This window comes from Aotus nancymaae, unplaced genomic scaffold, assembly GCF_030222135.1.
Source record: "Aotus nancymaae isolate 86718 unplaced genomic scaffold, 86718_ANA_hifiasm-v0.15.2.pri h1tg000015l_1, whole genome shotgun sequence".
NCBI classification, from domain to species: Eukaryota; Metazoa; Chordata; class Mammalia; order Primates; family Aotidae; genus Aotus; species Aotus nancymaae.
In genome coordinates, this window is record NW_026988427.1 from 7,096,772 (window position 1) to 7,123,205 (window position 26,434).

A 26,434-nucleotide genomic window follows, 5' to 3' on the forward strand; every position below is an offset into this window, starting at 1 on the left:
CTATAGCAGTCCCTTCATTTTCACACCCCAACGCTTTTAAATATTCTATTTCCTCTATCTGACATATTCTCCTCCTTTTGTCTGCCTGTAAAACCCCACTTAATCCTGTAAGGTCCAATTTCACCCTCCTGTAACTCCTCCTAACAGGCAGTGTTCATCCCTTCTGTGAGAATTTCTCAGTAAAGGCAGAGATATATCAGGATGACCTAATAATCATCTTCAAATCCCAGGCCCATTCCTGCTCACCAGAAGTTCAGATTCAATAGGTCTCAGGTGCATAATGATTAAGAGCTCAGGCTTCGAGTCAAAAAAGCTCAGATTAAGCCCCAGCTCAGTTGTTTACCAACTCCATGACCTTGGCCATGTTCTTAACTTCCCTGAGACAGTTTCCTCTGTAAAAAGGGGATAGGAATAAGAAGGAATGACTAGTTGAGACAAAGAACATAAAACAGTACCATACCGGACACCTGGGAAGCACTCAACAACTTATCATTGTTATTGAAAAGACTTCCATTTTATTCTGATTTTGACAGCCTATATCCACCTCTTCCCCACCCTACCCCATCCCTCTCCAGCTTGAGAATCACTGCTGAGCATTTATCAAATTGTATTATAATCCAGTGTTTGTGTGCCTGGGTCTCCTACTACTGGTAAATTCAGAAGTCATGTCATAATTCTAGATCACCAACATGTAGCACTGTATCAAGAACAGTGTCAGTATTTACAAGCTGTGTGACCTTGTTCAAGTCTATCTGCCTCTTCTGGCCTCAGTTGATTTGGCGTAAGATGGGGAGAATAATGCTTACCAGATAATGTTGTCAGAAATATCAAGTGAGATCTTGAATGTGAAATGACTTTAAATGGTGTGTAGGAGTGAATTGCTATGCTTCTGCCATCTGTGGTGTAAAGGGGCTATGGTCCAGGTCTGTCACTTCACAGCCACATATCTATGTAAAAGGGCTCTCTCCTTTCTCTCCTTCCCTCTCTCATGGAGTATCAGTGTGATCCTCTTTGCTTAAACATTCTTGGATGATTTGTACCAAATAGAAGATTTTACAATGACCTGCACAGTAGCTCAAGCCTTTCCAAGGAGAAAGGGACTATTGATACATCGGTGTAAGATCAGTTCCTCTCGGAATGCTAACCACTGAGAACATTGCAGTAAGCTTCACAGACAGGATCCTTGCCCTGGATGAGTTTGAATTCTAGTTGGGGAAAAGTGAATGATAAACAAGTAAACATATAAATACAATAATTTCAGGAAGTAATAAGTACTAAAAGAAGAAACACAACAGGTAATGTTATAGAGTGATTCGGGTAGCAAGTATTAGCTGGGTGACCAGAGAAGGCCTCTTTGACAAGGTAAAATTTCAGCTGAAATTCAAATGACAAGAAGTATTCTGCCATTAAAGACCAAGATGATGAGGGTCCCAAGCAGACAAAACAGCAAATAAAATTAAAAACAAAAACTTTAACATCACCTTGGTACAAAATGAAAGCCATTGTAGGAGGAATTTATAAGTCAGGGGAGAGTTGGTCATAAGGAGGCAGGACGATTGGACACGGATGCTGCATGTGGAGCTTTGCAGGCTGTGATTTAAAAACTAGAAATCGGGCTGGGCACGGTGGCTCATGCCTGTAATCCTAGCACTTTGGGAGACCGAGGCGGGTGGATCATGATGTCAGGAGATCAAGACCATCATGGCTAACATGGTGAAATCCTGTCTGTACTAAAAATACAAAAAAATTAGCTGGGTATTGTGGCACGTGCCTGTAGTCCCAGCTTCTCTGGAGGCTGAGGCAGGAGAATCGCATGAACCTGGGAGGCGGAGGTTGCAGTAAGCTAAGATCGCGCCACTGCACTCCAACTGGGTGACACAGTGAGACTTTATCTTGAAAGGAAGGAAGGAAGGAAGGAGGGAGGGAGGGAGGGAGGGAGGGAAGGAGAGAAGGAAGGAAGGAAGGAAGGAAGGAAGGAAGGAAGGAAGGAAGGAAGGAAGGAAAAAAGAAATCAAATGAGCAATAACATGAAGAAAAGGAAGTTATTTTGACCTCTGCTTCTCATGTGTACATTCATTCAGCAGATATAACTCAACATCTATTGTGTACCAGTCACCACTCTAGGAGATGAAGGTACAGAGAAATATAAAATATGGAAGCAGTTTTTATAAGCCTGGCAACTGAGAGTAGAGGTGCATGAGTAACACAATGTGATGAGAAGTGTGGTGGAGGGATGTAAAGGCTGAGGGATCCTAGAGGAGGGAGTCACTGACTGTGACTTAGGGGGCCAGGAAAATTTGCTTGGAAAATGAGGATGTTTCACTTGCAGATAAAGCAAAAGTAGTAAGGAGGGGAGAAAGTCTCGGCCAAAGGGAAGGGCAGGTGCTTAGGCACTGGGGTGAGCCTGTTCTGAATAAGTGGTCCTCTGTCATGATAGGCAGATAGCTTGTCTTGCTAGTGAAATACTTAAAATACCTCATAAAAAAGTTAGTTTGGAGAGCTTTCCCTGGGACATAGTAAAAGACAGCCTGGAATGAGGTACTAAAGGCAGTCAGCCCAGTGAATGGAGTTTGCAACAGATCAGGTAGGTAGACCTGCATTTAGTTCTTGGTCACAGAAATGGAGGGGGGAAGATATTGCAAAGTCAAGATGCCTTAGCGACAGACCCCTAAGTCATCGGAACTTCAGGGCAGAACTGCCTGTGTGGGAACTCTCCCATGTCTCCTTGATTTCGCGGCCACCTCTGCAGGCGCCCTCTCTCGTCTCCGTCGCCAGCCCCCGCCTCCTTTCTCCGTAAGCTTGGGTCTCCCTGGGAGCGGGTCTGCCCTTGGGGGAAGTCTCTGGGCTCTGTGCCCTACAGCTCTGCCGACATTGGGGGCAGACAGAAGCGGGGTTCGGCGCCCCCCGCGTGCACGTGTGCTAGCCCAGGCAGGAGGGAGCGCCTCGGCGGAGGAGTCAAGGAAGAGGGGGAGGGAGAAACGCGCCAGAACCTCGGTCCCGGGCGCCCTGGTCGGCCGCGGAGGAGCTGCAGCCTCCAACAGGTTCGTAGAACGCGCGCTCGCTCCCTGTGGCTGAGCCACTGTCCTCCGCGGGAGCGGTTGGTGGAGAGACCCCGGCCACAGGCCCCGCGCTCCAGAGCTCCCAGAAGGCGGCTTCCTCCGGCCTCTCCCCCTCCCTGGAGCTCTCAGCCGCGGGCGGCTCTTCCGGGGCGAGGCAGAGGGCGCCTCGGGCTTCTCGCTTCAGCACCACCTCGGGGACAGCTCCCGCGCCGGGCGGGGGTCCCTCCCGGGTCAGCACTGCGGACAGCAGCGGACCTCGGCGGCCTGGAGGGCTCCTCCGCACCCTCCGCCCGGGTTCCGCGCGGCCGCTAAGGACCGTCCCTCGCCCCCGCGAGCCGCTCCCCGCGCCAGCACAGCGGCGGCGGACAGCTCCCTCCGGCTGCACAGCGAACCGCGAACAAAGACGCGGGGCTGGGGCCTGCAGAGCGCCGGGGGGTGGCGTGAGGCCGCACCGATGGGGGATTTCGGCTTCTCCCAGAGCTCTGTCACCGGCGAGCTGGGCAGGGGCCTAGCACAGCCGCGCGTCTCCGGCTTGGGTCTGCCGTCCGCTGAGGCCTGGCCGTGCAATGGCGGGCCCCAGCTAAGAGTGGGCAAGAGGGTGGAGGGGACGCAGGCACAGAAGGGTCTCGGCTCCGCTGGGCGGGCTGGGCCTAGGCTGAGTTCCTGGCGGGAAGGAAGGAGTGCGCCGCCCCTTCTTCCCGCCAGATCCCCACCCCCACCCCAGCTCAGAACCGCAGACTTCCAAGAGCCCAGCACAGAAGCCCGCGGCTGGCAGCTGCAATCACTGACTCCGGCTGTACCCGGAACATCCCTAGAAAGTGTCAGAGTTTCCGTAGGGGGAGGGGGCCGAGAAGCCGCGGGGAAGCCTCACGAACAGGGTAGCTCCGGGCTCCCTCTCTCCCTCACGCCCCGGGTCCCGACCCACCCCCAGAGAAATCCCAGACCGCCGAGGAGGAATGGGGGAGGGGGCGACCCAGACAGCAGGTTGAGAACTCGGCTTAGACCTGAGAGGTTGCAATTAGCAAGAAAAGAGGTTGAGGGCGTCGGTTAAGCCAGGAGGTTCCCAAAAAGGGAAGCCAGTTCTGCGGCAGGAAAGCAAACGTGGAAGAGAAACATTTTCTCTGAGAGCTGAGGCTGGGAGGGCCCTTAGATCACGTGACACTCTAGATCACTGATTGTCTCCGTGGGAGACCAGGCCTAGGGGGCAGGGGTGATTCGCCCAAGGTCACTCAGCAATTTAGTAGCAGAGCTGGGCCTAAAACCCAGGCTTCTTAACTCCTGGGCCTGTTGCATAGCATTCGTAGAGAACTCTTAAAATCCCAGATGCAAGGAGAATAGCAGAGTGGTTTACTTACTAGCATGTGACCTTGGGCAAGTGACCTTCTGAGACTATCTTCAGCTATTAAAGAGGAATGAGAAGATTAATAATGCCCACTTGGATGAGGATTTAATGAGCTTAGTGACGCATAGTAAATGCTTAAAAAACGGTAGATCCCATGGCTGCTAGTATCCTTTCTGTAAACTTGTACTGGGGACCTATTATATACCAGGCACTGGCTGTGCACTGGGGAGGCAAATAAGTAAATTGAGGAGGTCACAGGCCAGAAAAGAAAACAAACACTTGCAATATGTTAAGTATCAAGGCAACAGGGCTGTGGGATCTCAGAAGCAGGAGTCACGAACTGTAAGGAAAGACGAAGAAAAGGACCCCAGGCGGATACAGCTGTGTGTCAAGGTCGAGAGATGTGAAGTTCCAGCCACCAAGGCAATGTTACTGTGCCAGAGAGTCCTCAGGATGTGGTCTGAAAAATGAGAGTGGAGAGAAAGGCTGGAACCAGTCTCCAAAGAGCCTTTTATGATGGAATTCTTCAAACATATTTAGAAAAATAGAAAGAATAGTATAATAACCCCCCACATACCCATCATTCAGCTTCAACAGTTGGCCAATTTTGTTTCATTTATACCCACACCCACTCTCATCACACACACCCAATTCACACACACCCACATTCACTTTCATCGCATGCACACACACACACTGACTTATTTGGAAGCAAACCCAAGACATCACATCATTTCATACAGAGGGATTTTAACATCAGCACAACTTCTGCCATTCAGATACTAGACCATCTTGGAAGTCACTAACTCAAATCATGACCTTCCCTCCTCAATCCGTTCTGAACATTTCTGTCCTTTGCAGAATGAGAAGCCACACTATAGTGATAAGCCACATGCATTAAAAGAAATTGTTTCAGAAATAAACAAGGGATACATCAACCCTCAACAGGTTTTACCATGCCAGAATTGTTCATGTCCACTGCCTACCCTGGGGCGTTAGGCCAATGACTAAAGATGAATCAAACCCCATAGGGAAAAACTGAGAGCTTCCCTTTCAAAGTAATCTGAATCATGAGCTCCTAAGACTAGAAAGATTAACATTATGGAAATCATTGATTTGGAAATCATCAAGCCAACCAGCCACATTTTACAAATGAGGAAGAGAGGGGTCAAAAATGGAGAAGAATTGGCCCAAAGTTCCATGATGCAGAGACCAGAACCAAGATCTTTGAGCTCATAAACTTGGGATGCCATTTTCTTCTCTAGCTCAAAGAGGCTGGAAGGAGGAAAAGGAAAGGGGCAAAAAATACCCTTCTTGGTTCTTAAGAAGATGGCAATGTATGACAATTCGTCTTGGTTTTTGAGGTCCCTTTGCAAGTTTCTCTTCCATATATTTATATATGGCAGATTACACTATATATATATATTACACTATACATATATTACACTATATATAGATTACACTATATATATAGTCTAATCACTATAGCTGTGATAGTGTAATCACAGCTTACTGCATCCTCAAACTCCTAGGCTTAAGGGGTCCTCTCTCCTCAGCTTCCCAAGTAGCTAGCACTACAGGTGTGTACCACCATGTCCAGCTATTTTATTATTATTATATTTTATTTTTGTAGAAATGAAGTCCCATTATGTTGCCCAGGCTGGTCTCAAACTCCTGGGCTCAATTGATCCTCTTCCCTCACTTCCCAAAATGCAGCTGGGATTAAAGGCATGAACCACCCCACCCAGCCCCTCCCATATACTTTCTAAGTAACCTGATCTTGGTGGCACCTTCTTTCTGGCTGCTATGCTAACCTCCCAGCTGGCCCCTTAGTTCTCATTAGCAAAAGGCTGCGCAGTCAGAAGCCCAGATCTCATTTCTGAGGATTTTTGCCAGCCCTGCTTGCCTTAACCAGATGTACATAAAGCCTTCCTTTTCCCATTTGCCCTGAATTTGGCTACACACTCTCCTCAGTTACAGACCTCAGCTCCTTAGAGGTGCTAAATGAGTGGTGTTTGACTCAGGTCCTGGCAGGACTCAGAGCTCTTGTGCCTTTTGGGAACATAAAGTCTCCCTGTTACTAATGAAATGTGATGGCCGTGATGGGTATGTGTGTCCTGACTGGGCTCTGGGACTCTGACTCTGCAAGTCAGCCTTTTCAGTCTTTAAGAAATCCTCTGCTTACCAAATGGGGAGAGCAGTGTCTCACAAGTTTCCCCAAGTCTTAGGCAGACAATTGACAGTACATGCAAGGAGCTCTTAGCATCCTTGGTGAAGGAAAGTCAGCAGAGAACAGCCAATACAAGTGTCTTGCTTCTGGGAGTGTGATTTCAGTCCAGACATAGAAAAGTGACAAAGATAGTATATAGCCCAGCTTATGAAATTATCCCAGCTATCAGATTGGGATGAGACCGACTTAGATGCATTATGTTACCTGGAACTAGTTGAACTGCAATATATAAGATCCCAAAGGGACTTGGTGGACATCTCGTCTTCCTTCAAGATGCTTACTCATTGAATGGCTATTCTGTGACAGGCACGATTCCAAGTAATGGTGATGTAGCAGAACAAGACACTGCTGATCCCTGTTCTCATGGGGCTTACAGACTTACAGTAGGCACAGACATTGATAACCATTGAAAAGCAAATGTTAAAATAGATGGACAGATGGATAGAGAAGGCCTGTGTGAACTGGTGACACTGAATAACAAGAGTCAGTCGTGTGACAACATGGGGCAGCACACTCCAAACAGAGGAAATAGCTCTGGCAGAAGCCCTAATGTGAGCATGGACTGCAGGGGGACAGATGGGAGGTGGAGTGAATGAGGGGAGAACAGCAGCCACCAGGGGCAGAGAGGGGGCAGGGAGGAAATCATGCAGGCCCTTCTAGGCCATGGTCAGGATTGAGGCTTTTATTCTAAATGTAATGGATGGTAGCCAGACGGCTTTAAGCAGAGGGGTGTTAAAAAAAACTGGATGTTTTTAAAAAATGCCTCTGTTGCTGTGTGGAGAGTGGATGATATGGGGGTGCTGAGCTGGCCACTGAGGCCGGAAGGGTGAGACACAGCCTCTCCCATGCGGAGGTGGTCAGCATGCAGCTAAGGAGACAATAGGCAAACAAGACCAACCGTAGCCCAAGCTAAGGGCTGCCATTGTGAGGAGAGACAAGAAGATTTAAGTCAGCCTGGGAAGCATCAGGGAAGGCTTCATGGAGGTGGGCAATGGATGTGGGATCACACCTGGGAAAGGAGAGTAGTAAGGCTGCTGCACAGGTGCACCGAGGGGCAGTGTGTGGTAGCCGTGGAGGACATGGCCCAGGAGCCAGGCTGCCTAGGTTCAAATCCCAGCCCTGCCATTGAGAAGCTGTGTGGGTTTAGGCAAGTTGTTTACCCATGTGTGACTCGATGTCCTCATTCTTAAAGTGGAGATGATGAGTCCAAATACTTATTTCAAGGGATTTCTGTGAGAGTTAAACAAGTTAAAATATGTGCAGCACTCAGACATTCCTGGCACTCAGAATGTGCCGTATGAGTACGAGTATTCTAAATAAAAAAGGAGCAAAATGGAGATGGGCGAGACGGGTGCACATGCCAAGAAGTGTCCACTAGAGCCCAGATTGGGCCTCGAATCCCAGGCCAGAGATGCCCACCTTGCTCTGTAAGCAATGGGGAGCCATTGAAGACTTTTAAGCAGGGGCTTCAGAGAAGAGAGGAAGATAAAATCCAAAGGCCCAGAGAGGGAAGGGAACTAACCCGCAGTCACACAGCCAGTTATTGGCAGGAGTCTCTGTCCTCCGGCTCCTCCACTGAGTTAATATCTGTAGGAGGGCAAAGGCAGTAATATATTTTGGCCCATCATTGCATCCTCGGAGTCTAGAATAATGCCTAGGATGTTCTCAGTAAATATTTGTGGACTACATTGCTGAATCAGTAGCCAAATGGGCCAGGAAACGTCAGAAACCTTGAATCCTCTAGAAGCTCAGTGCTTTCAGTACAATGGAGAAATCACTCTCAGGAAAATAAACCAAACTTCCAGAGGCGTTGACGTGGGGTCTCAAGCCCTTCCAAATCCTAGGCTCTCCTGTGATCAAAGACACCGCTGCCCACGCTTTTCCTGCTGCCCCCTCAATCTGCAACAAGCATTGCTGCATAGGGCTTAGAAGTTAATCTCGGTAAAGTGCCTGGCAGATGCAAACCGTTCCCCAGACATTCAGTATGGTAATTGCCAATGCAGAGAAAATGTGTCTCTATATTTGCAAGAGGCAGGCCTTTGTGTTGCGCAAAAAAACAGCCATTAGAATTCCTGTCTCTGACTCCTGGGAAGCTGCAACAGCCAGGCGGGCAAGCAGAGTCTTGCAGTTCAAGCAGCAAATGGCAAGAGGCTCCGAGGAACTCAGCCCTGGCTCTCATGTCAGGAACACCTCCGCAGAGCAGGGCGTGGGGCCAGACGCTTCTCCAACAGGACAGAGCCTCAGCCCTGGCCCTTCCTAGCTGGAGGATCTTGAGCAAATCTCACCATGACTCTGAGCTTCAAATTCATGATCTGTAAAATGGGGGTAATACCGCCAGGCCTCACTGGGTCATTTTGCACAATGACAGGCACGTAGCAGATGGTCAGCAAATGTGCTTTTTCTTTTTTTTTTTTCTTTTTTTTTTTTTGAGACAAAGTCTCATTCTGTCACCCAGGCTGGAGTGCAGGGTTGTGATCTTGGCTGACCGCAACCTCTGCCTCCTGGGTTCAAGAAATTCTCCTGCCTCAGCCTCCCTAGTAGCTGGGATTACAGGCATGCGCCATCACGCCAGGCTAATTTTTGTATTTTTGATAGAGACGGGGTTTCAGTATGTTGGCCAGGTTGGTCTCGAACTCCTGACCTCAGGTGATCCGCCTGCCTCAGCCACCACACCCGGCCCAAATGTGCTTTCAATTGTGACAATAACACTGTGGGTTGTTAGGGTTATTGTACCATTTCCCAAATGTGAAAACTGAAGCCCAGGGAATGACTCATTGATTCATCAGTACTCACTGGGCAGCCGAATGAGCCAGTGACTGTTTTAAAGCTGGAGAGAGTGAAGAGGAAGACAAGGGCCATGCCTCTATGGAGCTCGCTTTCTAGTGGGGAGACAGAAACCAGGCAAGTAAACAAAGTCATTGCACCAAGTCATATAAATACTAGGAAGTAAAAGCGGGGAGTGTGCTGAGGAGGATGAGGCTATTTAAATCCAGGGAAGGCTTCAAGGAAGAGGCACTGGGGCTGGCATCTGAATGAGAAGAAGCTGCCTGTGAGACAAGTGTGGAGGCAGAAGGAACAGCACATGCAGAGGTCCTAGGGCAAAAACAACCCTGACAAGATTGCAGGACAGAAACCAAGTGAGCAAGGAGAAGAGTAGCAGACGGTGGGAGCAGAAAGGCTGTGAGGGTTGGGGCAGGTGGGGCCTTGCAGGCTGGGGGAGTCTGTCTGTGAGACAGAGGAGTGGCATGATCTAAACTGTGGTGAAGTCACTTCCCTCAGTCACACAGCCAGTAAGGGGTGGATGGGGTGAAGCCCATGTCAGAGTGATCCCCTGGGCCCTCTTTCAGGCCACAGTTCCTGCTGCCATCTCTAGAGCAGGTCAGCCAAGGGGCAGGTCAGGTGATGCAACTGCAGGACTCACCTGCTGGGAAATAAATCCATCGGTGCTGGATGCCGTGTGGGCACCGCAGTGCCTTGCAGGCAGCATCCTAATCCTGGGAAGATGCAGGGGGAGGGAGATGACCCAGGGCCACCAGGACTGGGGTGGAGCCAGTAAGACACCTGCCTCCGGTGCAAAACTTGATCAAGACAAATAACTTTTTATGCAATTAAAAAAAAAATTAATGCAAAAACTGATGAATAAAATACCAAAATTTTAAATAAAGACAGAATACAAAAGAGCAGGGATTAGGGTGGGAAGGTGAAATGAGTTGTGCATAAGCAGGATCTAATCTTGGCCCTAAGACGTTTACTCAACTGCAGGGACAATGCCTGGGCCAAGCCCTGTTCCCACTAGGAGCCAGTATCAGGAGCCAGTCTGCTCACGGCGAACTAAAAATAAGAAAGTGTTCCTGGTAGGGGCCCCAGAGAACACTGCCTGCCTCGGCTGTGGAGACAGAACCCCAGAGAAAGGATCACATGTCAAGGAGGCGGTACTGGGCCTGTACCCGGTGCTGTGTAGGATCACACCCACCCCTTGCACACTTTAGGAGCCTAGTGAGGTGCATTGCATCTCAAGCCTCAATTCCCCATCTTTGAACCCAGAACTAATAAAACTTAGTCACCAGGATTCGGTAAGATACTGGTTGATTTCCTCCAATGCCTGGCTACTCAATGTGTGGTCCACAGACCGGCAGCATCAACATCGCCTGGGAGTTTATTAGAAATGCATGATCTCAGCTGCATCTCAGATGCACTGAATCAGAACCTGCATTTTAACAAGACCTCTCGGTGATTGACACACAGGTTTAGGTCTGAGAACCTGGTCGATTCTTGGCGCATAAAAGATGCTCATTAAAGGTTAGTGCTACTCCCCTGACTACCCAACCCTGTTGAATTCTGACTTCAGACGAGGGGAAAAACCCAAGATATAAGAAGAGATCCTGAGGTGGACACCTCTTGCATTTTAAGCCAGTTTTGAAGCCAGGGACCCTGGCCAAGCTCTTTCTGTACTTAACTGTATAAGCCCTCCATTTCGTTCATATGTAAAGTAAGAATAATAATTGTAGGTAGCGTCTATGGTTGATGTAATATTAGGAAAACACTCAGCACAATGCTTGGCACATGGTAATTGTTCGGTAAACTCTCGCTGCCATGGCTGCTGCTGGTGGTGGGTCAATGAATTTCAACAGAGCACAGAAGACCATCTGATGAAATACAATCAATAACATTCATATTATTATTTGCCATTTGTAAAGCACTTTCGTTGACACAATTTCAGCCAACTCTAACAACCCTTTTGAGTAAACATGAGCTCTATCCATTTCTAGAGAAAAAAAATCTAGACTCAGGGATGAAGTGACTTGTCCAAGTAACTATGATTTAAATCCCTGAAGTCTGACACTAAAATCTGTGTCAGCAACAGAGCATCCAAGCAATAAGCATGGGAAATATCAAAAACGGGATAAGACAACATTAGACTGCAGAGATCCCTTTTTATCTTACAGAAAGGAAAACTGACACCCGCGGAGGGGAAGAAATTTGTGCAAGATCATTCACACAGAGCGTCAGCTCTGGGGTCAGAACCCGGCTCCCAAGGCTTCCCGTGTCCAGACCACCTCCCTTGCCTGGTTGGCCAGCCTCCACATGATGAGCCCAGCAGGCTGCAGGTGGCAGGTTCCCTGGGCGGGTCTAGTGGTCAGGGGACATCCCAGCCCCACCTTCCCTACTAGCGCAGTCAGAGGAAGAGCTCATGTTGCCAAGGGGAGGGCTGCAAGGTTGCTAGGACACGGTATGCAAGCAGTCAGGTGGTAGGGGAAGCCTTTGCTGGAACTGGCACTAGGACCTGCCACAGCGATTTTCTTGCAGCTGGGACAGAACCTCCAACTCCACAGGGTGGGTCAGCCGACAAGAGGGTTGACTGCCACAGATGCCCATGTCACCGCTACACACACATCCAAGCCAGCAGGCTGAGCCCCATTCTCCCTCAGCTCCACACCTCATCAAGCCCTGAGTCTTGCTACCTACTCCTCCTATCTTTGCCACCCCAAGCCACTGCCTTAGCACCATTCCCTGTCCACAGCCTGTTAAGAGCACCCCAGACTCCCCACCCTCATGCTCCCATTCTCATCCCTGAGCCCCTGAGGTGCCCAGAAGGATCTAGAACACAGAGCTGAACCCTGCAATGGCTCCCCATCACCCTCAAGGTGAAGCTCAAGCTTCCTCTAAAGCCCCTTCTAAACTGGATCTGACAAACTGCCAGTCTCTTTTTTTGCCCTGAGGCTCCAGCCAAGCCACCTTCCTCCCAGTGCCCTGAGTAGACCATGCTTCCTCCGTGTCTTTGCAGATGCTCTCCCTTCTACCTGGAAAGCCCTTCCTTTCCCACTGTCCACTTGGCCTCCACAAATCCTCAGGTCCAGACTCACCTTTTGAGAGAAGCCATCCCAAATTCTCTAGGGTGCCAAAGAGAGCAGCACCTTAGAGAAACCTGCGTTAAAGTGGGTGGCACATTGGAGCTTAACTATCTGCTTTCCTGCTCACGTCCCCATTCGGCCGAGAACTTTTTATGTCTCACTCACAGAGTTAGACAAGAGACCTGGGTTTTCCCCATGTGAGATCAAGTCCTCTCTGACCTCCGTGCCTTCCTCTGTGTGGTGGGGGTTATGACATTGGCCTTGCCAGGCTAGTGGGAGCATTAGGGATTACAGATGTGAGGGCTGGGCACACGGTAAATACACTAAAGGAGGTGGCATTGCTCTTTTGTTTACACCAACACCACCAGTGCCCAGCACAGAGGCACAGAGCGCTCACTAGCAAGTGTGCGCTCAACGGGCTCCTCGCCTGCACAGGAGAAGAGCTGGTGTGTGAACGGGCTCTGTGAGGAGTGACACTCCCTTCTAAGTCGTAACGATTCCGGTAGTTGATGCTCTTGACTCTCCCTGCCTCCTAGACATAAGTCATCCCAACGTGTGTTCTACCCACTCTTCATTCATGGAACAAAAGTTTACTAAGCACGTACTATGTGCCAGATGACACACTAGCTGGGGCTAAGCAGTAGGTAGACACTAAACACACAATTGTGCCACCTCTCCATCTTTCCTTCCCTTCTTAAAGGCCAGCCTCCTGTCCCTAAACACAGGTGGCCCCACCTGAGGACAGGGAAGCTGCCATTTGCTCCCAGGTGCTCATTCCATGGGCAGACAGCAGGCTGCAGCTCGCAGGTGCCCACCCCTTCTCCCTCCCCAGCAAGCTGGAAACAGGAACATCTGCTCTGTTTTTAATCCAGTTGCACGTTTTAAATTCAAATACTGTCAGCTCTCTGAGAGCAGGGACCATGCCTGGCCTTTTCACTGCAGTGTCACCAGCATTTAGAACACAGCCTGGTAAAGTCATTCGCCCACTTAGTTATTCATTCACTCAACAGATACTTATCAAGTCCTGCTAAATGCCAGGCTCTGGGGAAACAGCCAGGCTCGGCCCCAAGGAGCTCCTATGCTAGCAATGGGGGAGGTGAGGGAAGTTGGGGTCTGAGGGTTTGTTAGGAAGTAATGTTGCCTGGAGTCGGCTGATCCCTGTGGGAAGCCCTGATTCACTCTATACCGTCTCCGTGATCTGGTTCAACCCTTCATGCCTCTCAGCCTTAGTCCTCACCTCTGCAAATGAGACAATAATATCTGCTCCTGGATCCACTGAGATCAGAGCGACGGTTACTAAAAGAAGAGGAAACCGAGAGTTGGGGGAGGAGGCGACAGGTTGTCCTGGGGTGGACATTGCAGCCCCTTCAGTTGCTGGGGCCTTAGCGCCCCACTGAGGGGGGACCTGGCTGCAGCAGAGAGCAAGAGCAGGAGAGGGAAGAGCCCCAGCTCCACGCCTACCCCCGAGTGATCTTCAGCAGACCATCTACCCCTCTCCACGTCAGTATTCTCATCTATAAAATGAGGATGAAACGTCGACCTCACTCATCCTAAATCTGTGATAGCAAATTGAGCAAACTTGTCACAATGCTCAGTCAACAATGATTTACTGGCATCTGCCATCTGCCTGGCCTTGTGGCAGAGCTCTGGAAACAGTCATGTAACAGCCAACCTTTGCCTTTTACAGAAGGCATGGTGCCCCCCGGAATCAAGCACAGGAAAGTAATTAAAATGTGAGGAGCTACAGTATAAAAACTATCTTCACAGATGTGATCTTATTTAACGACAGTGATAATAACAAGCACTTATATAGCACTGAGTGTATGAGGTCCATGCTATTAGAAGTCCCATTTTACAAATGAGGACACTGAGGTTCAGCGAGGACATCCCCAAAGCTGGAATTCAAAATCAGATATGATTGATGATAAATCCTATCCCTTTACACCAATCAGAAATCACATTTAAGTAAGGGAAGTATGATCAGTGGTAGGATCCAAGTACTGCCTGCACCGTGAACAGATGGGTAACTACTGCCACATTGGGTGAGGTGGGCCAGGAGTTGGGTCTGATGGCAGGCAGGGCCCCATCCTGCCCAGCCCTTTGCTGGAATCAAGAGCAGCAGTGGTGGCCTCAGGAGAGGTAAGGGCATGCCTTCACTGGGGTCTGGGGCTCCAGCAAGGCAACTCCCCAGAAGCTCTCTCTTGAACCCTCAACCTCCTCTCTCCTCCTCCAGGAAGGTGTGGTCCCTGCCATGCTATCTGCTCTGCTCACTGACTGAAGGCACCTGCATCCCAGCTCTGCCAGGAAGCAAAGGTAAGGGCACTGCTCAGTGCCAAACCCTGGATAGTGTTCAGGGCATCCCTCACCGCTGGAGCCCTGATGAAGCGGGCATGTCTTCCCCTCTGTGATTGCCAAGAACAATGCTAAGATGGAGTGAGATGGATCGGTGGGACAATGTGGTGGAATGGTGTTTACCTTGCATTTTCAGAGCCATTTACAACAGAGAAGCACTTTCTTGTGCATCGTCTTATTCAGCGCTCCCCAAAAAACCTGAGGTGGTTAGTATTATCCCCAGTTACAGATGAGAAAGATAAAGCTCAGTGAGGAAAGGGCTTGCCCAAAGACACACAGCTGGTAGGTAGCCAAGGCTGAATTCTAAGCTTGTTCATGTCTGTATCCCAGTGGCCTGTGCACATTGTAGGTGCTTGGTACATGTTTGATGAATGAATGAGTGAACTGATGAACTGCCCAAGATGAATGGAAAGGCAGGGCTGGGCTGGCACTTGGCTCTCTTGTCACTGTCAGATCCTGTGCTCTTTCTGCTGAGCCATGGCTTCCTGCACTGATGAGCTCAACATCCCCCCTGCCACCCCCTCCCCAGCCCAGGATCCAAAGCATCTTGTGGGTGGAGCAGTCAACCTCAGCTCCTCTTCCAGGTGGCCGGCCAAGCTCGGATCACACCCGGCGTCCCTCATCCACCTCTCCTCTTCCCCGCCACCCACACGACCAGTAATCCAGTGTGCAGAGTTGTAAACTTGTTTCTTTAAATAAACAGTCTTGAGTTTCATACCAAATAGTCTCTTAAGAGGAGGAACGTCTCCAGGCCACCTCGTATTTAGCATACAGTGAGCCACATATTTGCACAGAGAGAGTGTATGTGGATATGGAGATCGCTCAATCGCTATAGATATCGTTGCTCATCCAGATGGGAGCTATTTACGATGCTGAGTCATTCGCAGAGAATGCCACTGAGGAATTCCAGGCTGGGCTCTGAGCCCCAGCGTCACAGACCTCATGGCTCTCTGCCTCGGCTTCACTGTTCACAAATGAGAGGTGGGAGGGGGGTCCCCCATCACAGAGCTGGGACAGAAGGGAACATTTTGGCCACAGGAAATGAAGACTTGCTCATAAGCAGTTCCTAGTGTAAGTCATCCTCCTCCATCCAGAGCATTGCACCCTTAGGGATCATCTTGTCCAACTCCTTCACTGTATAGGAGAGAAAACTGAGACCCAGAGCGGGGAGGGACTAGCCCAGTGTCACACAGAGAGTCGGGGACAGAGCTGGTGCTAAAGCCCAGACCTTGTGGCTGCTGTCTGGGGTTTCCACATTCCCAGCAACCTTCTTCAGGCTTTGTTTCCAATGTCTCGGCATTTCCTCTCCCCGAGGAGCTTCTCATCTTCCAAAATGTGGAGTTGTCACTGAGCGCTTGCACCTTTGGGCTCTTCCGGGACAAGGTCTGAATCCGGCTTCTTTGGGTACTCCAGCCCCAGGCTTAGTGCAAGACCCGCACATACTGGGTGCTCGATGCATGTGTACTGAGTGTTATATAAGCCCAAACTCAGTACCAGTTCCCGGGGAACCCACTTGGAAAAGCACCCATCTATCTCCACCCTCTCTTTCTTGTCTCTAAGCCAGTTCCCTATCCATGCAAAAATAGACTCCCTCCCACTCACCACCCACCTCTGCCCAATTCTATAATGAATCAATTTTATTAATAGGCTTTGGGATGGAAACTCGACAAAGGCTTTTTGTGAAAGTCTTGCTTTATCTCCCTATATAGTTCACTTCTCAAAGAATTCTAATAAACTGGTCAGGTGGGATTTCGTCTTACATAAAATATTCATCAATCCACTCTTTCCCTCCGTACAGAATGTGTTGGTTTAAGCATTCAGTGATCTCTATCCTGTGTTATAGATTCTATTCAATTGTTCTAAGAGGCAGTGGGATGAGATGGAAAGAGCACGAGCCTTGGAATGGGCCAGGTTGAAGTCCAGCTGGCCCCTTACTGGTTTTGCATTCATACTGATTACTCTGAGGATTAAATGAGATGATATCTGTAAGGGGGATGGCACATCGTAAGGTCCCGATGCAGGTTTGTGAATAAACGAATGAATGGTTGGCTCAGGACCCATATGAGCCAGATCTTAAAGGTGGAGGAACCAGCTGACTCTGCAATCTCAGTTAATAAAGTCATACTACTCAGGGAGGGTGATTTGAAAAGTCTTGGGAAGCGAACTTCAGGATTCACCTGTTGGTTGTTGGTTGACCTGTCTCCAGTCCAGAAAGGAGAATGTTTCTCCAGCCCCTTGTGCAATGGGTTCCCTCAGCTCAAGAAAAAGTTTGAGTCTGGAATCTGGGTTCAAAACAGAAAACTCCTTGAGAGTCAAGATTGTATCATTTTAATTTCTGGATTTTGCCTTTCTCTCTACTGGAGCCTGGTTCAGGGTGGTATGGAATAGGCAGAGAGGTCCACAGCACATATTCATGGAGTGGAGTTCAGGTGCATTGACTTGAGTTGACCTGAGTTGACTTGGCTTGAATTGACTTGAGTTGTTCTGAGTTCACTAGTGGACTCAACTCTTGGGACCACCAAGAGAGAAGCTTCCTGGAACTTGGACTTAGCTAAGACCTGGCTGGTCTCAGAGCACAGGAGAGATTTCACAGGTGATGTTCTGGGGACATTATACGGGCCTTCCAAAGATGGAGGCCTTCCAGAGAGGACCAGGGCTATGGTTGGCACTGAGGGGCTGGATATCAGTCTTGGCTTGGTCAGGAGGCACCACAAGACTAAATGTCTGAATCTTTAAAACCTATTGGAACTCTACCAGGACTTTTTCATATTTTTAAGGCAACAGATGCTTCCCTTACTGGCCTAGGAGGATCTCTTTGGGGTACCCACATCAACGGGAGGATGGTCTCCAGGTTGGAGGGTCAACTAGACTCAGAAATGAGGAGAGGAGACAGGTTGCGGCTGGAGCCAGGCAGAGTTTCATTCTACCAATCCTGGGACCATTGTAAGTGGGTCCTTCCATGGAAGCGAGGATTTAGGGATCGGAGTGAGATACGATTCTAACTCTAGACTTACATCAGGAAGTGTTCGCTAAAGGGAAAATAACCCAAAAAGTACAGTGGGAAATCAGGCAAGGCCTCTAGCCTCACCATGCGGAGGGCACCCAGCACTGCTCCAGCCCCTTGGCCAGCCCCATCCCAGGCCCTGCTCACCACAGAATGCGGCCAGCACCTGAGGGAGACAGGAATGAGAACACCAGTGAGCTTCAGGGGGGCAGGGGCTGCCCACACCCCTACCGCACTTGACCAGTGTCTGTCTCTCACATGGGTCTGGCAGCCCACCAAAAGAAATATGTTCCATTCCTCTCATCCCCCTTTGTACCCTCTAAAAATCTGCATCCCGATTATAGACATCAGTGTTTGATGAGTGAATAATTAGGTCAGAGTAAGAATTAGAAAGCCAGTGGAAGATTTCAAAATGGCAAAATGGAAAATTTCAGATTTCAAGGTGGCCAAGATCCAAGGTAGAGACACCTGGCCAGAAAAAGTAACAGAGACCCAGAAGCTGCCCCTTAGGAGTTTGGCTCATGGAAAAAATGAACTAAATGGAGTCAAGGGGCAGGGTGGTGCAGTATGGGTTTGAAGTAATGTTCCTCAGCATCCTGAGATTCTCAGAAGGGTTCTCAGGGCCCATTATAGGATGGGTTTGGGGAAGGGAAGGCCTCAAAGAAGCAGCCTTGGATCCTCCAAACCCATTTCAATCACAAAAGCTTAGCTTTTATCTGTTATATATGTTGTATTTCCTCCTATATTTTTACTGTTATAGGGTCCTTTTGATTTTATGAAGTGCATTTGGCAAAGCACTGGCATTGAAAGAGCCTAGGCCTTTGGAGGTGGACTGCGTTCAGATCGCAGCCCCATCCCTTTCCACTAGTGGGACTTGGGGCAAATGTCCCTTTGAGCCTCCACATTCTCAGCCACGAGCCACCCACTCAGGTCTGTGTGAGCACAGCTAAGATCCTCTGGTACCTCCCAGAGGGTGGCACACACGTGATTGATTGATGCTGTACAAGATGACTTTAGGTGGTATACGGATGAACATTTATTATTTTAACAGCTCGCAACGGATGCGCGTTACAAACCAAACAGCACACCAAACTGTGATTTATGGAAACAATATAGCATTTCCTTTGAAAATAAAATTGTGATCTTTTTAAAAAGGTAAATCACCTTTAAGAGAAATACTAAGTGATAGGGTGGAAGGCATGAAGGCGGCACGTGAATGACTGAAATTTGGGGGAAATTGAGAGAATCGATGTGAAACACCAATCACAATGTCTGTCACTTAGGAAGGGCTCAAAAAGTTAGTCCTTATATCCTGCTCTTTAGTTTAGCTCCCTGGGATGGTTGAACCTAGAACCAACCAAAAATAAAAAAATACAAAGCAAAAGCAAAGCTCCTTGGGACAAAGTAGATGCCCAGGCCCAGTCAGCCTGGACCAGTATGGGGTGGGCGTGGGGCAGGTGGCCGTGGATCCAGCCCTGATGGGCAGAAGTGGTCAAGTGTGGCCAGGGAGCTGGTTGCAGACGCACAGAGCAGTCAGAGGCTGCTGAGGTAGCATTTCCCACAAAATGGGCACAGACCATTGGGATCCATGAGCCAATTTGAAGAGTTATTCAGGCACAAATTAAATAGCACTGGGAGAGAGTGACTGCCTTTTCGGTTGATTACATCAAGGAGAGATTCTCAATTGAAGGTTAGCCTCTCCTTAACCATGTTGATTTCCTTTCCAAGGAAGAGGCTTAGCCTTCAGCCGGCAACAGTGTGTAGCTGGAAGTGGATAACGATGTTTTATGTTCCATGAATTTGTGTTTTACCATGGCCTTCTATTTACAGAACAGGATACTGCTTTCCTGTTTATGAGAAGGATCTTATGTTCCCTTTTCAAATATATGTATTAAAGGTCAAAAAAAGAATCTGTTACTTTTGCTAAGCATAAAATGGGTAATAGTAAATGCAAGATGCACACGAGGAAAATAGATGGAGGTGCTGAATGACTGAGGGAAGAGTAACTGGCAAGGGTGTTGCAAGGGGTTCTGTGGCTCCAGAGCCCATGCTGGGCCCAGAGGCAGGGATGTCTCCAGGCCCCACCACAGCCTCTGGGGCAGGCCCCACCTGGGGAGGGCAAAGGAGGCCCCATCCTGAGAAGGAAGGAGATTGTTGGGCAGGTGAGCCAGAGCCTCTGGCCTGAGCCGGGAGTGCAGAGACCAGGACAGCAGCCTGGCCAGCAGTCAATGAGGCCAGGGCTACCACCAGAGGGTGGGTCTCAGACAGGCCCCAGGCCTCTGGTTTCTGACAAGGTTGATTACATTCAGAAGAGAGTCTCAACTGGAGGTTGTGATCCAGTGGTTCATCACGACCCGAATTATCCAGAGGGGCTGGAAGGAGCTGAGGATCAGGAAGACGCAGCCTGTGCCAGCCTGGTGCTCAGGGAATTAGGTGTGAACCTAAACAGTTCACAGCAGTCCTAGAAGGGGCTGGGTGTAAGTTAGGGTACACTGATAGCAAGTAGCAGAGACTATCTGTCATACTCAAACAGAAAACGGGGTTATTGAGGTTCTGAGATGGTTCCCAGAACCAAAGGGAAACCTGGCCACAGGGCTCAGGACAGGACTGGAGCCAAAGCCACACAAGGGGTCTGGAAGCAGGACCTGAGGCTGGTTTTGTACAGATCCCCTCCCCTCTGGGATGCATCAGCCACAGCTGCTGTTTTCCTCCTTGCATCACTGGGCTCATGAGTCACAGCCCCAGGAGGGAGACAACTGGCCTGTCATGGGTCCCATGTCCTCCTCTCGGCCAGCCAGAGCATGGAGGTTTGATGGGACTGCCTCCAAGTTGAATGTGGTGGGAGTGGTTCCCCAAAAGAAAATCAAAGGGCTGTCACCAAAAGGAGGAGGATTGGATTCGGGGCAGCTCAAACCAGCAAATGTCCACCAAGAGGAGCCTAGGGAGTACCAGGCACTGTGGTCTGGTCCCCTGGGCTTGACCTTCTGGGACCGTCCTTGAGGCCTCCTTTCTCCCACCCTGAATGGACCAAGGTCACCATCCCAGTATGGGGCCAGTGGTCAGCTGTACCCAAGTACAGTGGTGAGCTGCTCCAGTGAGGGTCCTCCAATGGGCTGGGGGTCCTAAGGGAAGGGTGCTGGGCAGGCCTGGACCTTGGCCCCAGGGCTGAAAAGGATCTGCTGGGCTGAGGAAGTCTAATGAGAACTGACTCACTCAGGGCTGCAAACCCACCCGTCAGCAGGCCTGGTGGGGAGCACATGCATGGAGGAACTGTGACCTGAACAGACACACTTAGCTATGGGGACAGCTGCTGCCAGCTCCAGCTGAGCATTACCACACAGGCACACGGCCCCAGGGTTGATGGTTACACCTATACTGATTTGTTTAAGTGAAGGTCCAAATCAAGAGTTTTATGTGAAACTCCTCATTTTTTCATATTAACAGAAAAACAGTTAAATATTGTGTTGACCAAACAATATGTACCACCAGTTTGTGACCATAGGGACTTTTATTCATCCACTACAACTCAGCTGAGACATCACTTCCTCCCAGAAGCCTTCTGTGACTTGCTTCTCCCTCTGCCTTGCCACCCATTCTTTGGACTCCCACAGACCCTGTATTTCCTTTTGTCACAGCACTGACCCTCTGTGTTGCTTGGAAGCCATCTAAAGTTAATTTGTTTTTGTCTGCTGCTTTTTGACTGTAAGCGCCTTGAGGAGACCACTGTCTCTTGTTACACCTTTGCACCCCATTGTGCCTGACACACGTGAAGGGCTGTGGCAGTGATGGAAGGGGGCTCTAGGGACTGCAGGTATCAAAGTTATACTGTGGCAACAAGTTAATACTGAAATCCTGTTGTGACTTAATACAACGAAGATTTGTTTCTCCCTTGCATGATGTCTTCTGTGGAGCCAGCAGCTCTCCCAGCAGCTTTCTTCCACGTGGTGACTCAGGGATCCAGGCTGGCTCCATTATTATGCAGCAGGGGAAGAAAGTGAGTGGAGAACTCACAGTCACGCTCAATACCTCAGCCCAGAAGTGACATTGGCTGATTCTTTTCACAGGCTGTTTTGGCCAGAAGTAGTCACATGACCTATCCCACCATCAAGGGCTGAAAAGATGGGTGAGAGCACACAAGAATTCACGGAGTTCATGTTCTTGCAACACAAGCCCTGACCTGCCACTGGCAGCGCTCAGGAGCCAGAGGTCCAAGAGGAGGACTTAGGCTATGGGTGGGACAGAGGCAGCCAGGGCCCAGTGCTCACAGGGAACCAGAGGTGCCTCACGGCTGGTGCAGGGAAGTAGCTCTTAATTTGTATGTTTAACTCAACACATCCTAAAAAGTGGGAAAAGAGTGGGGAGAGAATTTCTTTTTTCTTTTTTTTTTTTTTATTGCATTTTAGGGTTTGGGGTACGTGTGAAAAACATGCAAGGTTGTTGCATAGGTACACACATGGCAGTGTGATTTGCTGCCTTCCTCCCCTTCACCTATATGTGGCATTTCTCCCCATGCTATCTCTCCCCGACTCCCCACCCCCTGCTGTCCCCCCCACTCCCCCCAACAGACCCCAGTGTGTAGTGCTCCCCTCCCTGTGTCCATGTGTTCCCATTGTTCAATACCCGTCTATGAGTGAGAACATGCGATGTTTGATTTTGTGTTCTTGTGTCAGTTTGCTGAGAATGATGGTTTCCAGATTTGTCCATGTCCCTACAAAGGACACGAACTCATCGTTTTTGATGGCTGCATAATATTCTATGGTGTATATGTGCCACATTTTTCCTGTCCAGTCTGTCATCGATGGGCATTTGGGTTGGTTCCAGGTCTTTGCTATTGTAAACTGTGCTGCAATGAACATTCGTGTGCATGTGTCCTTATAGTAGAACGATTTATAATCCTTTGGATATATACCCAGTAATGGGATTGCTGGGTCAAATGGAATTTCTATTTCTAGGTCCTTGAGGAATCGCCACACTGTCTTCCACAATGGTTGAACTAATTTACACTCCCACCAACAGTGTAAAAGTGTTCCTATTTCTCCACATCCTCTCCAGCATCTGTTGTCTCCAGATTTTTTAATGATCGCCATTCTAACTGGCGTGAGATGGTATCTCAATGTAGTTTTGATTTGCATTTCTCTAATAACCAGTGATGATGAGCATTTTTTCATATGCTTGTTGGCCTCATGTATGTCTTCTTTTGTAAAGTATCTGTTCATATCCTTTGCCCATTTTTGAATGGGCTTGCTTGTTTTTTTCTTGTAAATCTGTTTTAGTTTGTTGTAAATTCTGGATATCAGCCCTTTGTCAGATGGGTAGGCTGCAAAAATTTTTTCCCACTCTGTTGGTTGCCGATTCACTCCATTGACTGTTTCTTTCGCCGTGCAGAAGCTGTGGAGTTTGATTAGGTCCCATTTGTCTATTTTGGCTTTTGTTGCCAATGCTTTTGGTGTTTTGTTCATAAAGTCTTTGCCTACGCCGAGTGGGGAGAGAATTTCATTAGCCTGAGCTTTCCACCTGGTCAGTAAACGCTAGCAAATGAAAATCAAGTTGATGGGAAAATAGAGGTCAAATGCCAATAGGCAAACTCTTCAGAAAGAAATCGCCACCTGATCCCTTCAACATCTCACGTGGTGCCCATGATGACCCAGGAATGGTTGCAGCTGTTGGAAGGGCTCAGATGCCAGTGCACTTGGGGATACGGACCATCACTGCTCTGACAGCCTTGGCCAGACCCTGGCCAATGGCAAGTCACTGGGCCCCACTCAGAGGGCTCTAAGACACTTGCCATGCTTTCTTCAGGCCATAGCACAATAGCAGATGTTTCTTTGGGATGGAATCATAGGATCTTAGATAACTCTAGAAAGAGCAGAAGATTAGAAGCCAAAGATCTGGGTTCAAGTTCCAGTACTTTCCTAGTCAGTCAAATTCCTACATAGCAAGACCCTTCACCTCTCTGAGTTTCAGTTTTATCATCTTTCAAGTGGGTACAAGGATAACACCTACCTCCCTCAACAATTGTGCATAGACTCGTCATGACATTATGCATTTAATGGGCCTAATGCACAGTATGACCTCAATGTCATTGTTTTTCCTTTTCCCCCACTGGCGTCAGAGGGACTGAGTCCAACGTCCCCTGACTGCAGCCAGCCAGCCACCTCTGATGACAAGAAGCTCACTACTCTCCCTACTGCCCCCTCCCCCTGCAGGCCCCAAGCCTCTTCCTCCATTTTTTAACTATTCCCATGATGTTTGTGAAGAGAGGGTGTGCTGTCCCTAGGGACTAGGGTTTGAGGGAAAGGTGCCTGGCCCACTTCCCCACCTGGTTGACTAATCACGGCATTGTCCCTCAGGAGTTGTGCGAGGGAACTGAGTACAGTGCAGATGGAGGAGGTGAGGGGGTCAGCGTAGAGGGATGTGTATCCATTTCTGGTTCACAAAAGGGAACAGAGAAATCCATCACACATGGGAGACGGGATCAGGACTGGGGACATTTGTCCCATAGAAGAAGAGTCTCAGGAAGACTGCCACAGGACAATGATGGAGGTTCAAGCTAGGGTTAAGTGTGGGGAGCCACAGAGCCTCAAATAAGAACAAGCTTTCCTTCATTCATTCTGCAGGCAGCCCCTGTTTCTCTACCCTGCCTGGCCCCAGGCTGAGCATAGGGGCAAGAAATGAATCTGGGGCAAGCCCTGAGCTTGGAGGAGTAGGCAGGCATGCAGATGATAATATGAAAACCATATGAACATCACTGAGATAAAGGAAAGTTCGACGGGGACTGTGGGAGCTCAGAGTGGGGGTAGCTGGCCCTCTAGGGAGGGGAAGGATGAGGAGGTGAACAGAAAGTGGGGAGAAAAGGGATGCCAGCTAGAGGGGCACCATGGGCAAAGGCACAGAAGTGAAAATCAGCCTGCCGTGTGGAAGACCCACCCCTTTCTCTAGTGCTTGAGCAGGGAGTGGTGACAGGTGGGCTGATCCAGCAGCAAAGGGCCTTGCATGACAGCCACAGAGCAGAGGCCCTGTCCCAGGCTAGGAGGAAGCCATGGAAGGGTGAGTTGCTCTTCATTTTTGTTTTTTCAGGAAAAAAAATTATTGAACTATCACCTACATTCATAAAGTTTTCCTAACATAAGTTTACAGCTCAGCGAGTTTTCACAAAGTGAACACACCCATGTAACCTTGCCCAGCTCGAGGCAGAGAAACTTGCCAGCATCATAGAAGCTCCCTTTGCTCCCCTTTCCAGTCCCCATCTCCCTACAAAAGGAGCTGCTGTCCCCGCTTGTGATTTCATAGAGTCACTGGCTATTTTTGAACTTCACATAAATGAAATCATGCAGTGTCAGACTCTCGCTCAGCAATAATGGAGGTTCTCTTGAGTTGTTGCACATGGCTGTAATTCATTCTCATTTGCTCCAGTGAATCCCATCGTGGGACTAGACCAAAATGCAGTTCTAGTGTTGATAGTCACTCGGGTTGTTTTCAGCTTGAGCCTCTCGGGAGAAGTGCTGCCATGAAGATTCTTGTATGTGTCTTTGGAAAAACACATGTAGACATTTCCAGGGGTTTATGCCAAGGAGTGGAGTCGCTACATCACAGGAGATGCAGGTTCAGCTCTAGCAGCTACTGTCAAATGTTTCTTCCAGAATGATAGTAGTAATTTACATTCCCTACTGTAGCTGCTTGGTGGAAGTTCCAGGAGCTCCAAACCCTCAGCAACATTTGGCATTTCCCTTCTTTTCCATTTCAGCCATTCTGGTGGATGAGTAGTGGTTGTCGTTGGAATTTTTATTTCCCCAATGACGAGTAGGTTGAACACCTTTTCATATGCTTCCTAGCCATTTGGACATCCTCTTTCCCAAAGTGTCTATACAAGGCCCTGGACGGGGAGGGTCAAGGTCTGCCTTTCATTTTAGAAAGTTATCTCCGGCAGCCAAGTGGAGTGACTGGATTGGAAGCAGGTGTTCTGGGACCTGAGGCTGATACCAAGGGCATCTCTTAGGTACCAGGCTTAATCTGCTTCCTCTGCCTTCTTAACTCCTCACAGCCACCCTTTGACCTCACAGGTCAAAAGTGTTAACAATATTTCACAGAGGAGATGGCCGGGTTTAGAGAGGGGAAGGACCTGTCCAAGGTCTCACAGTAGGGTGCTGAGAGGGGTGCTGAGAGGAGTGCTAAGAGGGGAGCTGGGATTTCCCCACCAATCTCAGCCTGAAACAGGCAGCCCAAGGAAGAATAGAACAGAAGGGAACAAAAAGAAGGTGAAGAAGCAGCTACAAGGATATCTATCTCACTCCTTATTTTGCAGAAAAGGAAATTATCCATCTCTCTACCTAATTCCCTCCTCTTCCTTCCTCTCTCTCTGCATCATATCAAAAGTCCCCACAGAGGTGAGCCGCCATCAGGAGGTGAGTGTCCTCAGCCTGAGACTGTGTTGGAGGCCCAGCGATGTGAAGGGAGCCAGACTGGTCAGCTCCTGTCTCTGCCACCACCCACCACATGGCCCTGGACTGATCACATCACCTCCTTGAACTTTCGGCTCTTTACCTGTTTCAACAATCCCTTCCTCTGGGCCTTGTGGGGAGAAGTCACTGATGTGAA

At 49.1% G+C, this 26,434-nt stretch overlaps 1 protein-coding gene across 1 annotated transcript in view; it reads left to right on the forward strand.

The window, feature by feature from the left end:
- Positions 1–2,936: 2,936 nt before the first annotated feature.
- Positions 2,937–26,434, forward strand: part of CPLX2 (complexin 2) — an 82,449-nt gene continuing 58,951 nt past the window's right edge. Inside the window, exons 1-2 of the mRNA XM_012466341.3 lie at positions 2,937–3,041; positions 14,717–14,796. The gene's annotated coding sequence lies outside the window, so the exon portion shown is untranslated. The remainder of the gene's footprint in view (positions 3,042–14,716; positions 14,797–26,434) is intronic.